We start from the raw sequence: 6000 nt of genomic DNA, 5'->3' as shown, positions 1-6000 counted from the left end.
TGCATATACACTCATGTGGCTGATAGCATAATCATATGGAATACAGAAATGTTAACTAATAGTGGACATCATTTAGCATTGTCATTTATATTATTAATAGTCACCACTGAAAAACAGATGGATATTTCAAACTGTTTTTTCTCAGTTCTTGTATTTCCATTGGTAAGCATAAGAGATATGTCTTTCAAAAACACATATATATAAAAAATCTTACAGATCCAACACTTTTGAACCGTAGTGTATATGAATATTTGCAGTGTAACTTATTTACGTGATCTGGATCCCCAAATCACAATGTTTTTTGTAAATTAGAGCTATATGAATGTAATCCACATTTATACAATTTGAATACATTACAGTACACATTATTTTGTTTTATTTTCATAGAAAGTAACAGAAGATATCATTATTAGTTAATCTATTGAAATAATGAATTGTTTGGTACTATTAAGTTGTTGTTATTGTGTTTTTTTAGGTTTAAAAAAGTCTTTCCAAGAACCCTGTGAAACCTGCTTAAGGACTCTCCGGTGTACATATACCCCTGGTTGGGAATCACTGATGTAATGGATAAACAAGTACAAAACTTGTCGATATCCTCTCCAAAATCTCCCAGGTATGTATTTGTTATTATGCATTACACACAGTCCTGTTTAGGATGAGTGTGATTTGTCAAATTCTCTCTCTCTCTCTCTCCCTCTCTCCCTCTCAGCGCTGCTGTAAATAAATAAAAGATAGGTTCTGGTGATACAGCAGGTCTCAGATGTGTAAAAGCCACAACTCTCAAATCAGATCTGGATTTGTCTCTATCACCAGGGAGTGCAAACTCACAGTTGCAGCCTTCCAAAACATAAACACTCTTCCTCAATTTTCCTCCCTCTTTGTCCTTTTCTTTTTTTCCCTCTGCTTTATTAATGTCCATTCCTTGCTGTGTTGGCCAAGCAGGCCGCGATTCCTAATGAACACGCAGAAGACCCCCGGGCAGCACTTAAACTTTAAAACGTCTATTATTAGGATCACTAAAACGCCATTGGTGACCTTGCAGAAATATAGAAACGTGCCTCTTTCTCGATATCTCAACATTTCTTCCAACACGAGAACCGAGAGCAGGTGTGGATTGGCGAGCAACCTAATGTCCGACAGCTAAGCTTGCTTTTGGTTGCCATAGCATTGGGATTATTAAGAGATCCAGTGGCTGCCTGGTTCCTCTTTTATGATTCTCAGACTGAATAAAAATTTAAAAGGCCATTAAACACCATTACCCCCTCCATCGCAGGTGTCACTGCCAGCGATGCAGAGTGAAGTAGCTTATTTTTCTATTAGGTGGAGAGAGAAAGAGAGAGAGAGAGGCCGATTGTAAGACCAGTGCAAATGAATCTTTGCTCTAGAATGGCCAAACGGTCAGACTCTAATTAGCCTGCCCTGCTCCTCTTTATCTAATGGGGCTTTGAGCGCTGAAAAGGGTAAGCCTTTCTAAACACCCAAATGGCTTATATTAGTCTTGCTTGGCTCAATGGGAGTTTGACCATCCTTGAGTGTGTGTGAAGGGCAAATGGGGGTTTTGAGTCTAAACTTGAGAGAGAACGACCACCATGAATGACTAGCAGCAGCATTTTTGGTGATTTGAGATATTTGCTTTTGTGAACCCTATAGGGTTGCGCTGGTGCTGGAAAAATATCGGTATATGTTATATTTCAAATGGTGCAATATCACGATTACAAACATTTCGGTACTTGATACGCCGCTGTTCCGAAGTTCACCTCTATGCGGCAGTGTTATCCAAACTGATTGTGAAACCGGCAAATTTGACAACAGATAAACAAGACGGATCAAACAGATAAGACTCACGCTACACGATAATCGTGCGGTTGATATAAAATGAGAGAATATCGCGAGTAACCAAATAATGTTTATGCTCCCGTGTGTATTTGTGTAAGCGCTCTGTGAAGAGTGTTTCTATTGACAATGTGTTTTTAAAGTGTTGAGCATTGTAGCCTATCACGGACATGTATCTGTTGAGCACATGAACGTAATGGTCAGTCAGATGTGTTTAAGTTGCTCTGAATCCACTAAAAACCGCTGAAAATGCAGGAGTTTGTTTAGAGAAAGCTCATAGAGTTCAGCCAAAGCATGTTCACGAATCCTTTCATTTAAAAAAAACAACAACATGATGTCAATAAGAGATTCATTGTGCAGTGTTCAGATTCATTGATTGTAACAGTTTTTGCTAAGTCAGTAAGATGGCAGCGCTGAACTTCAATGATTATAATGGGAGCACTCTTTGCTCACTTATTGTATATTATATACATTTGTCATGCTGCTTACTGCACATTTCATAGTTTCTGGACCTTATTTAAATGGTGGATTGAATCCGAAACTTGTTCTTAATAAAATAGTTTTTAATTCAGTTATCTTTTGAGGCTGCCCAATCACCTATGGCATCGATACCGAGATATTAGATTCTGGTATCGTACTGAAGCCAAACTTGTGGTATCGATCCAACCCTAGTGAGCCCTTTTCTTCATGTTAATATCAGTTCGATTAATAGGTTAATATTTTGAAGTGTGCCTATTTAATTGCAGTCTGAATTTCAGAGTGCACATCTTTGGTGTTATTTTAAATGTTGATTCAGTTGGTAAGAATTGCAAGTTCACACGATATATCTTCAGAGTTGTTGCTAAAATTCACACGGCTTGATTAATTTGGTACAAATTTGTATTGTATTGTATTGTATTGTATTGCACACCTCCTTTTCCCGTGCCAGAGACTTTCATAACTTTTCGAAGTTTAGAATAGTTAGCATCCTAACTTTATTTCCTTTGATTAACTGCTCATCAGTGAGACCCGTGTTCTCGTTGACGCAGGTGAGCAATGGGACCTGCAGAGTTAGCTGGATGTCTCGTTCTCTTGGCTTCAGCCTGGAAAAGTGCTGATTGTGGAAGGGGTGCTGGAGGAGCTCTCTCTTGGGCAGATGGTGGGAAGACAGGGGGAGTAGTCACCCTGCTGCTTAGCCAACAGGGACACACACACAGACGCATTCACATACGGCACACCCACACAGGAAACATTAGAACACCGATTTGTCATAGTCTTTCATTTCGACGGAGGAGTTCTTTTGTTGTTGGAAATAAGCCGTGTTTATTATTATCTTCCTCTGAGTCAGTACGTTTAGGAGTTCAGCAGACACCTCTTACGATGGTGACAGGCCGCTCTTCTTTATCTGACTGTCCACACGCTATTTATGAAGAGTTACTCTCAAACTAGCCATCAAAGTTTTCATGTTTATTTTGACAGCTTTAATGGTTCCAAGACAAAAGAAGCAAACAACACATCTTGCATAGCAGGACTTGACAGTAAGGATTGCTTTTTAGTGATAGACTGATATATCAAACAGGCTGATACTCAAGGTGATATGTTGATTTTTTTTTATTTTTTTTTATTTTTTCGGATGTACTTTTTGTTTTGTTTGGTTTGCTGGCCCAGTTGGTCAATCTTGTCCTTTGCTGGCCTTTTTTTATTTATTTTTTTATAAATAAATTGTATATATATAAGGCTTACCAACTCATGTACATGATCCACAAATATATATAATTGTTGGAACGTAAGCATTGGCAAGTGACAGTTCTGTCAACTGGCCCCAAACTTTCTCGCACTGGCCCTTATCCTCATCATTGAGCTCTGCCTAGAGAGAACTGCTTCAAACATTCTTGACAACAAACAGCGAGGGATGCAGATTGTGGCTGTCTTGTCTGTTAGACTGGTGGTATCAGGAGGGGCGTCTTCATATTTGAGATCCCTGTAGCTAAGCTTACGCGTTTGACTCCGTTCCACGTAAACCCAACATGCTGTTCGACACTATCCATCCGCTCCCATATGGTAAAACTGGGCTGCGGCTTTGTCAGCTTCCAGGTTTTTTTTTTTCTTCCTTTCTTTTTGTCAGCCTTAAAAACAGACAAACACAGTGAGAGGTGGGCTAATTACCACAGGCCTTCCTGTAATTACTCTTCCAGAGCAGCAGACAGGTTGGGTACAGACAGATCTGCTGTCTCTCTTACATGCTTATCTGCTGCTCACCAGACAGCTCACAAGTTCTACGTGGATTTGAGGTTCAGCTTGTCCAATAAGTTGAGAGTCAGGAGTTGTCAAACATGGTTATGGTGACATTCCGGTCTTCACACTCTTGTGTGCGCCATGGTTTTTATAGCAGTAGTTCAGCAGAGAAATATTTCACTTAATTTAAAAAAGAAGTTCAAGTTCAAGTCCCTTAGCTAATTCCTCAGAAAATGCTTTTAGAGTTTTGTCAGGAGGAAAGTAATGTGAGAATGTCCTGAAGTTGTGTCCTTTGTAAAGGTTATGGGCAGTACTTTAAACAATAACTGTCAGCGCTGGGTTGAAGAAGTTATTTGAGTCATTAAGCTGCAGATGGCATAGCCATTCATCGGCTGATAGTAATGAAGGATGCTTGGAGTTATTTGTATCTGCATGTAAACTGTTTTGTTAAAAGTAGGTGAGTTTTGCTAGCCTGATACATTTATGTATCCCATAGGGAACGCTGGCCCACTAAGATGCCATGGTTGCTCTACATAATTATAATGGGAAGGTCCTTGTAAACTCATTAATATTTCTGTAAATTTAAATCATGTTGTCACTGCCGTCATACTTGACTGAGATCAGTCAGTCTATTCAATACAATGACAATTCATAGTGAGAGTTTGTTTATTTTAAATATGGACAAAAAGTAGTCCATATGTAAGGAACAGATCTGCAATTTAAGTTGCTATTCACTTAAAATGACCCTGCCAGTGATCTGTTACTCTGTTACCCATTTGTGAGCTGTAACAACTGGTTCTTTTAAGAATCAGTGCAATTTGTAAAGTAATTTTTCTGTTCAAATTCTGAACCATAACAACTCGTTCTTTAAAAAAATTATGTTTACTATTTTAACTCACTGACTCAATGATCAGGTTCTCAGTAAATAGCTCACTGGAGAGGAAAATTATCAGTAAATAACTGCATTTTTTGTATATTCCTCACACAAAGATATCGTGTGGCTTCAGAAGACTTGGAATGTAGTACAGTTGTAGGAGTTACTTTTATGTTGCTTTTTTGTGTTATTTGATATTTTTAGAGATCAACAGTGATGTGGTCACTATGAATTAAAGTTGAATGGAGTAAAACTATGTGAAGGTTCTTTAAAAATGTTGTAATACAAGGATTTGCTTCTGTAAATCGGACAGTTGTCTCAGTAATTAAGGGGAGATTTGTATTGTGATGGCCACTTTTAGAATGCACAAATGTGTCAAATCCAGAAATAGTCAATGTGCACTGTTTTTGCACTAAAGTTGAGAGAGAATCCAGTTAATGTTTCTTGGGCTGTGTGTGTGCGTGTCTGTGTGTATTGTCTTGTGTGTGTATTATCTGGGCCTTTGCTCTCTAACTTGATTTAAAGCTAGACATACCTAGTCTTATGTCAGGCACAGGTTACATTCCTCCGATTAAAATAACACTTCAGCCGCTCCCAACACGGACAGTGTGCTCTCTTTTTCTCTCACTCTCTCCTTTTATTTCTCCTGAAACCTAGCTGCCCATGCCACAGGCCAATGTACAGTCTGAGCTTTTGAGCACATGTTTTATGGGATGCATCAGTTTGTTGTGCAGAGAGGTTTTCTAGGGGATTATTGTGGCCTAAAGTAAGTTGCCCTTTCATTAACCTTGGCTGGTGATTTCTAGCTTTAATACAATACAAATACGTAATCTGGCCCGCACAAACACAGCTGAGCCACTGTATTACTGTCTGATATTGCTTTGGGTTCCCTCTCACCATTTCACTAATTAAGCTCCGAGCTCAACCTCAAGTCCTGCTGTACTCTATCGTCATTTTAAATTTATTTTGATTGATTTGTGTCAGCCTTAACTATGCTCTCTGCTAGATCAATAAATAAAGATCAATACTGTAATGTTTTCATCAGAACTGTTATTAAAAAATAGATTGGCTATAAAGAG

At 38.7% G+C, this 6000-nt stretch overlaps 1 long non-coding RNA gene across 2 annotated transcripts in view; it reads left to right on the top strand.

Moving 5' to 3' along the window:
* The first annotated feature begins 481 nt into the window (after positions 1 to 481).
* LOC311279578 overlaps positions 482 to 6000 on the top strand; it is a 163073-nt gene continuing 157554 nt past the window's right edge. For both annotated transcript variants that reach the window (XR_014625569.1, XR_014625570.1), the window contains exon 1: positions 482 to 613. This is a non-coding gene — a long non-coding RNA (uncharacterized lncRNA). The remainder of the gene's footprint in view (positions 614 to 6000) is intronic.

Source organism: Rutilus rutilus (assembly GCF_951802725.1).
Source record: "Rutilus rutilus genome assembly, chromosome: 20".
Lineage (NCBI taxonomy): Eukaryota > Metazoa > Chordata > Actinopteri > Cypriniformes > Leuciscidae > Rutilus > Rutilus rutilus.
The sequence above is the reverse complement of the archived record's forward strand: the minus strand, read 5'-3'. Positions and strand labels throughout refer to the sequence as shown.